The 11,148-nt window shown below is 36.6% G+C and overlaps 1 protein-coding gene across 1 annotated transcript in view; it reads right to left on the bottom strand.

The window, feature by feature from the left end:
* The window catches only part of LOC134839426 (5-hydroxytryptamine receptor 1B-like), a 166,845-nt gene that overhangs the window by 148,607 nt on the left and 7,090 nt on the right, over positions 1-11,148 (bottom strand). The window lies entirely within an intron of this gene.

The following is an 11,148-nucleotide window of genomic DNA, read 5'->3' as shown; positions in this document are numbered from 1 at the left end:
AATTCAATGGTTAAGCATATGTGATTTTTATACCTAATAACGAATCTCCCCCTTTAGCAAAAGGGAGGGGGAGGGATAGTTTAAAAAATTTAGGCTTTTCTTCAACGAAAAGGAGGTTGATTTTGCTCTTTGTGACTAAAAGATGATATTTTGCCAGAAAAAATGCCATCTTCAGGTTCGGCCTAGAAAAAAACACTAAAATAAGGTTAAAAATGCGGTATAAACGTTTCTCTCGAAAAGACTTTCGTTTCTCTTACTCATTTGTAAGTGTAAAATAATCTGAAAATTAAACTATTTCTCGAAACTTACGATAAACAAAAATTACCCTTCGCAAGTCGGATTAAAAGGTCCTTCAGTGACCTGCTTGTAGAAATTACATTTCGGTCATATCTACTTTGATCAACACAATTCGGAAATTTTGGTCAAACCGATGGAAACAGTGCCGTTTGCGTCATCTTTTTCTAGCTCGCATAAGTTGCGCCATTTTTCATGGTTGCGAAAAACCGGTCAGCGCCGTTAATCTGGTTCCGCCGTTTCCTGGTTACTACTGGTCGCATCGAACTGGCGCGACCAGCAGGAGAGGGGTGATGCTGGTCGCGCCAGTTGCACCGATGCATAAGGGGCCGCTCTGGTCGCGTCATAATCTGGTCGCAGAATACTACACATACCGAATATCAAAATTTTCCGTCGAAGGCTCTGTGTGGCATCAAAAAAACAATTCACAATTTTCCTTTCAATGCAATTGCATTCATCGTTTGAACTTTACGCTTGCAATAATGTTATGCTGCCTCACGCTGTCTCGGATCGATAACACTGGGTCTCGAATGTTTATTTAATATTCTTGATATCGCGTCACTTCAATCTCCAATTTAACAGAAAATAAACAAAAAATTGGCAATTTTGGCATAATTTATATCTTTAACATCTACAATACAATAGCGTTTTTATATCATCGAAACTGAAAGCGCGTGATCAAGTTCCCGATTCAGGAAAAAAATGGCTTTAACAAAAGAAAATCTGGCAATCATGGTCAAAAAAAAGGTTTTAACAGAAGAAAACCTGTTTTACCTAAAAATGAAAAATATTTTGCTGGAGGGGCTTTCAACCCGGTTAAGAAGAGTCGCTTTGTAGCCCGGTCGGTAATGTAAGTCGCACGATCATTGTCTCTCTATTTGACTGCTTTTATAGTGCACTTCATTAAGCGTAGTTCGAATTAAAAATTAATCAGCAACAAAAAGAAGCGAGAACCGAGGCAAGTTTCACAAAAGACTTGAAAAATTGGCCGGATTTAGTTATTACGGTTGTTAACGAGAGACGTTATCTTTGCCGTAGTGCGAAGAAGTTACTCGAACTAAAGGATAGTGCTCACGAGGGCTGCTGGGATTGATGATCGAAACGTTATCACCAATCCTTAGACCACAATTTGAGTTGGCATACTTCTTGGAGCACTTGGTTCAAGGAAGGGACAAACTACTTCAGCCCACGCTACCAATTAGAATTTGCGCTTAGGTGTTAACACTGGCATGATTAAGCCAAGTGATTAAGAGTTAAGGTTTCAGTTGAATCAGGAGCAACAGACATTATTGCACTCGCATTCGATGATTGCTCCACTATACAAAACGTGGCAGAAAAAAGCTCCTTCCGAACGATGTGTGATTGCACAGAAACACGTTTGCATCTGGGGACTAACCTTCCCCACAAAGATGCGGCGCGCCGGGAGGATTATTTTTCCGCTCTTAATAAGAACTATTTCTCCGCTTCAACAAACTTGGAAATGTTTTCTGACCACGTGATACATGGCGTAAGAACCGGTATCCATAAAGGGAAACAATTTTGATGTGTACGGCTCAAGTAGTCATGCAGGTGAAGAAAAAGCCCATCTTTTTTAAGTACTGCGGAGAAAATCACGTGAAAACTGAATGGCTTTTGGCGGTAAACAAAACGTTCGACATGGAGGTCTGACTTCATTAAAAGTAACGTGGTTGCCTTGTGTTTTCTACAAACAAAATAACACCTTTCAATTTCACGGACGGTTGCTCACAAACCAATTACCAAAAACCTCTGGTGTAATCTGGAGCGCCTCTAAACCAAAATATTATGGTTGCAGACAAAGTTCAGATGCCTCAGAAACATTTTCATCACCAGAAGACAAGACTCCAAGATTAATACCACCAGGTGTCTAGTCAAGTGGAACGATCAATGCCACCAGGGCCGACAAAGGTTGATTAACCATCTGCAACGCTGCTAGACGTTTTCTAAGGGTATTCCTGATTGAAGTTCTTTGAACTCAACCGGGAGCAATTCGAAGTTAGCTGAAATTAGCAATTTTTCTTTTGCAATTGCTACTTGGCAGGATCGGCAGATTGAGCGGAAGGCCCGCAGAAACGCTTGTGTTTCAGCTAAAACTTCAAAAGAAAGCTGTTTTTTGCTGCAGTTTTGTACAACTAATATAATTCTCCCAAATAGGAACGGTCTCTGGCTGCGTAGAATTACTCGTAAAAGCAAGTGTTTTTTATCTATATTTTCGTCCACAGATTTTGCATGAGAGGATGTTAATAAGAGCATCTAGATTAGGTTTGAAAGGCCACTCAAAACCCAACAAATGGCTTGGATCGCTGACTCAAGCCTTCCGCCGAAGTTTTCTCTCAAGCCTTCCGCCGACGTTCTGCGTGTGATAGTGCCCTCTGGATTATCTCCACTATTCACATGATATCATTAGTTCACAGTGGTGGGTTCTTTTATTTCAAGGACACGGTTTGCAATGAACTTAATTTATACATCAGAACAATAAAACACCGTGGTACCAAAGGTAAAGAAAGAGCAGGTTACAATGATTGAAAGTATTAGATCTTCCAGTACTATATCTTCCTACCGCCGTGGTGTTGACTGCCTGCAATTCCAGCTTTGGGATGAAAATCCTTGCTTGACCATATGAGAAAGCATGTTCAATTTTTTGACACTCAATAAACCGGGCATGAAAGAAACCAACCGCAAAAACATATCAGGGAAAAAATCTATTGCCCAAACAAGGAAGTTCACATTGATTAAATGGGTTACTGAAGTAGCTTCAGCAAAGTACTAATTCTCCTGGGACAAACATGCCTGAGTGCCACCAAAATTTCTTTTTTTCAGAGCGCTTTTGGCAAGGAATCATCCAACTGTTGCCCAGTTATGCGCCAAGTGATTTTACTAACCAGGCGCCAGCAAACGAAGGCCGAGGAGACAAAACTGAAAGCAGTTAATTGCGAAAAAGATGTTTGGATCTCTGTTGTTGATAATCGTGGAAGTAATCTTTTCCTTTCTCCTGTTTTACCTTAACAAATGAGAATTCAAAGGGTCACTGCCACACTTAAGGTCGCTTAATTTTGCAGTTACATCAACTTAAGGATTTAAATTTGCATCAAATGCAGGAACATCACTAAAAACCTGGGAAGACAGAATCCCCCAATTTAAGTAAGTTCTCTAGATTGTTGACAATTCCTAAATCTTCATCACAATTTTCGAATGAACCCGAATAGTCTTCCACGAAGAACCTAGTTAGTCCAGATCTAGATGCTTCAGGAGCTTTTCAACGCTATCACTGGCTTTCTGGTCAAGTGCAAAAATTGCGCTTGTCGGGGAATCCAGTGCAACGGACTTATGCCGAGTATACTGAGAAGCTTCAACATCCGTAAAAACGAAGGTAATTTTTTGCAAAGATAAAAAATGATGATTAAAAAAACTTTTGAGTTTAAACTTCAACTTCAAATTTGAACTCTTAACTTAATGAAATAAATTTTAAAAGCAAATTCTTGTTGCTAAAACGAATTGTTTTTTCTTTCTTTATCGTGGAAAAGTTCCCACCTACAAACTGATTCTCAAACGGAGATGTCAGGTTTCATTGTCTTGTCTCATACCTTTTTGAAGTTAACATGCTCTTAAACTATTCTAAAAATGATTAGACAATTTTTTTTTGGCAAAAAGAGTTAGGATGATTTTTTTGCTTTTCGCTAGTCTATCTAAAAGAGCATTTTCAATTTTGAAGATAACAATAGAAACTTTAGCTGTTTTGCAAAATTTCAATTGCCAAATGTTAGGTCTTGCCTCAAAAAGGTTCTGAATAACTTTTGTTCTGTATTTTTTCTTTGATTTTTGGGTTATTAGGCACATTTGTTTTGTTGCTCATGTTACATTTGAATAAAAAAATAGAAACATTTCGCGCAGTTAAAACGTTTCCCTATTTCTAATTTGAAAATTGCCAAACCCCTGTAATTTTTCACAGTAGCTGCAAAATTATCGCGGTTGAAAGCTTAGAAAATCGAAAATGAAAGAAAAAAAAACAACGATCACAATTGTTTCATCTTTTCTTCAAAGTCCTGGGAAAAATTTATATTTGACTGATTATCATTGCAGCCCTCTTTCTTTTTTCTTATTCGAAAATTCTTAGTTTCTCAACAAAATTTAAGAAATCAAATGAAACTTTTGTGTAACAGAACAAAATGGAAATCAAAACATTTCAGTTGTTCCATTCAAAGTCAGAAATTTTTGTACGACGTCAAACAAATTGATAATTGAAAATTGGATAGGCTAACATGTAGAAAAAACATGTAGAGATATTACAGGGCTGATTTGAATTTGTAAACGCGTTTTTTTTCAAAATGCAATAACATTAAACAAAAAGTGATGGATTTTGACAACAAAAAAGGACAGAAAATGTTTCCAAATAGTTATTGAGTAAAAGCTAACTTTTTCACAAAAAACGGACATTTTTTGTCTATCGGGCAAATTTATTTTTTTTTTCAAATTGAAATATGAATCTCATACCTTCCTTAATTTTTGTTGGGCTTTATAAGAGGCATAATTCGAATTAATTTTTTTTACTCATATTGATGACTTCTCGTTACCTTCTGTTTAAATTGCTTCTTGCCTATTAATGCAAAGTGAACTAGTTCTGTTTTTCTACAAAAAAAGTACTCTAAAAACGCTACTTTATTGGGCTTACCTCAAGTTCTTTGTGGAAGAGGTGTAATTAATTGACGCGCAGTGTTTCAAATTATTACTAAATGTAGAATAAAGGTTAATTTTCTGTTATTTGGTTTCTTAAAATCTGCATAGAGTCTGAAACCCAACCTATCATTGCACATTCGGCCAAAAAGATGTGCATGTGAGATCTTGCAAGTTTCTTGAATGAAGTAGTGCCATGCTTTTAAAATTCTGAGACCTCATTCGCAACCAAAAAAAACTGACTGAATGCCATCTCAATCTTTTCCGCTTTTGTAATTTTCTTCAATTATTTTTTTGACTTAGTTTTGAACAAAAGATAACCTAATTTTTATTTTCACACGCTGTTCAACTGTTTCTTGCATGCATGTTTTTTGAATTCTATACAATCCTGGCGTCAAAATTATTGCTATTTTTTTGAAGCTTATATAGAAAACATCAAGGATTTTGGATCTTATTAACTATTCACACCCACCACCGCTAGTAACCAATTGCCCCCCCCCCCCCTAGTAACGAATTTTTTATAATGTACCTAGTAACAAACTGCCAATCCAAAAAAAAATCATTCAATGGTTTAACATATGTGATTTTGTACCTCTTCTATTTTGTAAAGGGAGGGATAGTGGTAATTTAAAAAAAACCTACGGTTTTCTCAAACGAAAAAACGAAAAGGAGGTTGGTTTTGCTGTTTGTGACTAAAAAATGTATTTTTTGCCAGAAAAAATTGAGCCCGGCAAGCGAAAGTTTTGAAAAAAATTCCAACAATTGCCTTCTTCAGGTTCAGCCCAGAAAAAGTATTGAAATATGTTTAAAAATTATGCCGGGAATACTGAAGAGCTTCCAACTCCGTTGTGGAATTGTTACGCAAAAATTGTCACGCCAGAGATGTTTGATCACAAGGAGGAACGGCAATTTGGCGGAACATACCCTTTATATACACGGAGAAGGCATACTGAGGCTGATGGAAGCTCATCAGCACGTGTTAAATGATTTGCGGTAAATCAGGCCCAGCGAGCAAAGTTTTGTTCAGTGATTGGCCGAGCAAATTTGAGACGTTCATTAAAAGCCAACCAATTGAAACGTCCATTAAAAGCACCGGTTTTGTTTTGATTGAGCACGTTGCGGTGGGGTAAATATCCTTCACCTTTATCCAGAACAACATAACCTGTGGTCTTTTTTTGTCTCAGTGATTTATCTTTCAAAACACAATTTTTCTGAAGCTTTTATTTAATTTTTTGAGCCTTGCCAACGCTGAGCAGTAATTGCTGGGCAGGGAGCTGCTGTCATTGGCCCACAACATGTCTACCAGCATCGCTGCTATCCTGGTTTAATGTTGATTTAGAAGGACTATGCGAACGCTGATTTGCTGCCCTACATTTCTAACTCGTACCACGTTTTAATTTGACTAATACTTTCAACTTTTTCAGCATAGCTCCCGAAAAAATTGTCAACAAACCGGAAGATAAAGGAAATTGGCCACGCAAAACCCAACTTACCGGAAGTCGGAAACACATTGGAGTTTTCTTTTCCTTTTCATGATCAAAATCAATCAGGTGTATGTTGTCGTACAATCCTTGACCAGTCAAGACTTCAAAGTCCTGATAACTAAAGCGAACTAGTGTTATTGCTTTCAAGTATGATATTTTTCCTGAAAGCGAGAACATCCATTTTTTGAGAACAAACATGTGTTTTGTTCTTCATACTCTGACGGGTTACTCTGTTATTGTTATATCAGGGAAACTTATCATACCCTTATGCGTTTCGGCCCTTGCTTTCAACTAATTGTTCAAAAGGAATTAAAAAAGAATATGGCAATACCAATTGCGCTTGGCTGTGTACAACAACTAAAATTTCTTCAAGTTCCAATGCAAATTACATAAAGCTTGATTCAAGATGGCGGCTTCTTTGAGCTCATCTTCATTTGACAATAAACAGAAGACTCCAAGGAGACTTGGAATAACCGAAGCAAAACTGTTGAAGCTATCAGAATTGTGTATTTTTCCTGAAAAAACGCTATCAAGTTTTCCGAGGTGGGAGCTCACGACAGTTTGAAGTTGCCCAAATTTTTTGATCAAGGACTTTTCACGCATCTGTGTACATCTGATCTGATTCAGCTCATCTTCATTTCACAATAATCAGAACACAACAATGAGACTTGACATAACCGAAGCAAAAATATTTTTGTTTGCAGAACTGTGCATTTTCCCCTGTTGGAATGCTTTTAGGTTTTTTGAGTTGAGAGCTGAAGACAGTTTGAGGTATCAATAATTTTTATCAAGGACATTTTATGCATCCGTGTACATCTGATGTCATTCCAACGGCTTATCACCATAATTGGAAAGTTTCCCTTCGGTTAATGGATCATTCCTCTTCGATGGCAAGATTTCAGCTAAGTCTCACACGAATATCAATTGCAATGGCCAATTGAAATACGCAAAAGGAGACCGTTCATTTACGCACAATGAGACTGGATTGAAAAATAGGTCTGATAAACGGACGATTTAGGATTATCCTGCGGAACCGGTGATTGCAACCTTACATGCTTATGTGGCGGATCGAAACAGCAGGTTGCCCCCTCTATTGTATGGCAACTTTACAGATTTTGAGAGGCAAATGCTATCAAGGCCCTAAAAACGTGCGCGGCTTCAATCAACATTCAGAAGTATACAAACAATAGGGGTCGACGTTGCAGTTACAGAAATCCACAATGCGAGGTTCGGCTCGTAGAACTGGCTGCATTAGATGAAGTTATCTACAGTGGAGCTGTCGGAAAATTCCTTTTTGAGGAAATAACTTTAATTACAACGAGGAAGGAACACTTTCAAAAAACAAACGTAGCAGGTTCAGCATTAGTTCACTGATTCGCAATTAAAAACTGGTGGGGTTGTATCTCGTTTGGGTATTTTTTTGACCCATAATCGCCAATATTTAGCTGTTTTTAGTACCGCCGCCAAAATAAGTGGAAGATTTGAAAAAGTTACAGGCTTATGGCGCCATCCCTCATTTGTCATGAAAAACTACCTAATTGGCTTTACTCGCAGGAACCACTTCCACCGGGTCGTTATACTGAACTTATCTAATCTAGAGTTGTCTGCGTTTGAAGCAGTTACGGTCGCTTATGTACTCAATTTGTGCACGTTTTCCGCGCTAGAGTATCTGCGTTATCTGCTGTTTCTCTATTAGAACTTAACAAACTAGCAAACAAGTCAACTCAGTCGGGATCTCCGATTAAGCTTTTTTGCCTTAAAAAAAATTTCTTTTCTCCTCGCGCATTTGTAATTCTTCCAATTTTCCCTTGATCTTTACCTCCTGTTACTTCAGTTCTAGTAAACGCATCGATGCATCATTTTGTCTCTCAACCTCTTTAATCATACCTTAGCTATTATCAACTAATTTTTCCGTTGACTGGATGTCATTTAGACTGTTTTATTCTGTGATGTTTTTGTAGACCAATGTGAACTTCGATATTTTTCGGACGCTTTCGAAGAAGCCACTTCCTGGAACAAGATATGCCGGATCTTCCTTGTCATCCAGCCCCTACAAAATACAAGCTGTCTGAAATACCTCATCGTGTCGTGCCGTCACCAGGTCACTTCAATCTTCCAATTTCTCACAAATCTTGTCTCTTGTAGTAGTTTTTCGGCTAGTTAGCTAATCTCAACTTAGAAAAATAAAACGTATTACTTTTTTATGTAGTTTTCAACGACTACCTTACGTTTTTTGTTCTCTATGGCTTCCTGAATGTAATTATAAAGTTTGAGGAGGGCAATTTCCGAATTCAGTCTAGACTCTTTTTTTCGGCCTAATTCTTGGTTAATTGTGGCAAACTGTTAAAACAATGCTTTTCAAATAAAGAAAGGGACGTAACAAATCCTAATTTAAAACAAAAATGAACAAAAAAACGCTAAAGCACTGTAGCTTAATTGAAACATTCAAGCTTTTTCGCTACAGATCTTTATGCCTCAGCTAGATAAGCCAGCGTTTTGAACAAGATGTGAGCACGTTGCTTAAAGAGCGCGTGTTGCTTCTTATTCGGTAATTTTATTCATTAGCAGCAAGTATTTTGAGATTCTTGACCCACCTGCAAATGATACGGAAAGTGTTTTTTTTTCTAATTAATCAGATTCTTACTGACTGAATTATTTATGACGTCGTCATTTTTTGAATGATGATAGGAAATAACTCAAAGTAAAGGGAATAAAACTTGGACCAGATATGGCTAAGTAAGTATTAACAAGTTGATAACGGATTGAAGAAGGTATCTTTTCTAACGCTTGATTCAACGAACTTGCACCCACATTGAACTAGTGTTTGTTGACTGATCAATAATAGACTTATGACAAAAACAATGGTTTCATATAAATTAATGTACGTCTTATAGATTAAATCAAAATCTCTTAAGCCATTCGGAGTAAACCTGAGGTCATCGGAGCTCAAACTACTTCACAATTGATCAGTTCTACAATTGATTCAATTAAGAATTAAAATTTCAAGCGTTCCTGTCGAGGACTTTTCTTTTTTTCTCACACTTTCGAGGGCTTGTCCTTTTCTGACTCAAGTGTTAGATTTTGCTGTTTTTTGATAGCGGGATGCTTACCGAGTTCAAACAAATTGTGTAAAGAGTTTTGGACTAAAATTTATAAAAGCATAAAAACAGAGCAATTTTTGACCAGAAAAATTAGTTGTCTTGTACGGGCAAACGTGTTTTGCCTTTATGAGCACATTTAGTCTTTCTACTGTGACTGGACGAGTTTTTGTAGCCCATGAGCAATGGATTGATGAGAAGTATTTAGCACACTGACTGACAAAAACAGTTGAAAGTTTTGTGGGTGGGTTGCAAAACAAGGAAAAACAAAGGGTAAGCTTTTCGATAAGCGATAAAACCAATCTGCTGATAAAACCAATCTGATAAAACCAATACTCAATTTCACATCTTTGGTCCACTGCCCACTCTCCTCAGTTTCCATTGATTATAAATGACTGTCTTTGTGAAGCTTCCGATGCCCGTTCAAAAGCCCTACGATTTTTTCCAAAATTGAAAATTGTTAACAAGGCTTCCATTTTTCCAAAACTCGTTACCCGTTCACAAGGCCTCATTTTTTCCATAACTCGATGCCCATTCACAAGGCGTCAGTTTGTCCAAACTCGGTACACCATATGCCGATATGCCAAAATGGTGACAGGCCGAAATGCCGATATGCTGACAGGCTATTAGGGTGATCTCTTTTGTTCCGGATCGAGGAATAAAAAAAACCACACCGAGCATAGATATTCCGTTTTCTTCGATAGCCGGAACAAAAAGAAGTGAGAGATAAGGGTTTACTGGGTTGAAAACAAATGCATGTCGTACTATTTCATATTATGATTAATTTTTTATCATACTATCTCTTAGTTTGAAAAAATGTTATCATATTATTTCATCAAAAAGTTACAACGAAAAACGCATAGAGAGCAATTAAAGAGCAATGAGTGGCATTTTTTCCATGTAGTGAAATTAATTTACAAGCTTAAATTATTACAGTTTTACCACAAAACTTGGAAGAAAAGAGTTCGCTACCGTTTTTATACTTTTAAATTGTATGATGAGCTTTTTTCATGCTATTAAATTTTTATGAAAAGCCTTTTTTTCATACAATGAAGTTGTATGACAAGCACTTTTACATAGCATGAAACGGAATGAAAACGCATTTAAAACTAAATTTTATGACAGCCTACCTTTTTCCACACTATAAAATTTTATAGGAACTTTTCTCCATCTCATGAAATTGTACAAAAAACATTCAAAAAATTTGAGGCGTAAGTAAAAATTAAAACTTTTTTTTTGTCTGCCAAAACGGCCTATATCCTTGAAAACTTTTGTTAAACTAATTTAAAACTTTATGAAACTAATTTTTTTTCGGGAATCTGCTAATTTTTCATTTTTCAAAAATGAAAAATAAATTATACGCTTTTTTTCGACCTAAACCAAAATCTTTTTTTTTTGACAGTCAAAGTGCTCTTTATCATTAAAAATACTCATGAAACTACTTTAAAATTACCCAAAAAAAATTTCGGTATTTTTGAAACTTTTGTTTTGTTTATAATAAATCATACGATTTTCATTCATAAACCAATTTTTTATATGTATTTTTCATTGAAAAACTGTGCAATCATTTTTGAATGTGCAAA

This window comes from Symsagittifera roscoffensis, chromosome 2 (assembly GCF_963678635.1).
Source record: "Symsagittifera roscoffensis chromosome 2, txSymRosc1.1, whole genome shotgun sequence".
NCBI lineage: Eukaryota > Metazoa > Xenacoelomorpha > Acoela > Convolutidae > Symsagittifera > Symsagittifera roscoffensis.
The sequence above is the reverse complement of the archived record's forward strand: the minus strand, read 5'-3'. Positions and strand labels throughout refer to the sequence as shown.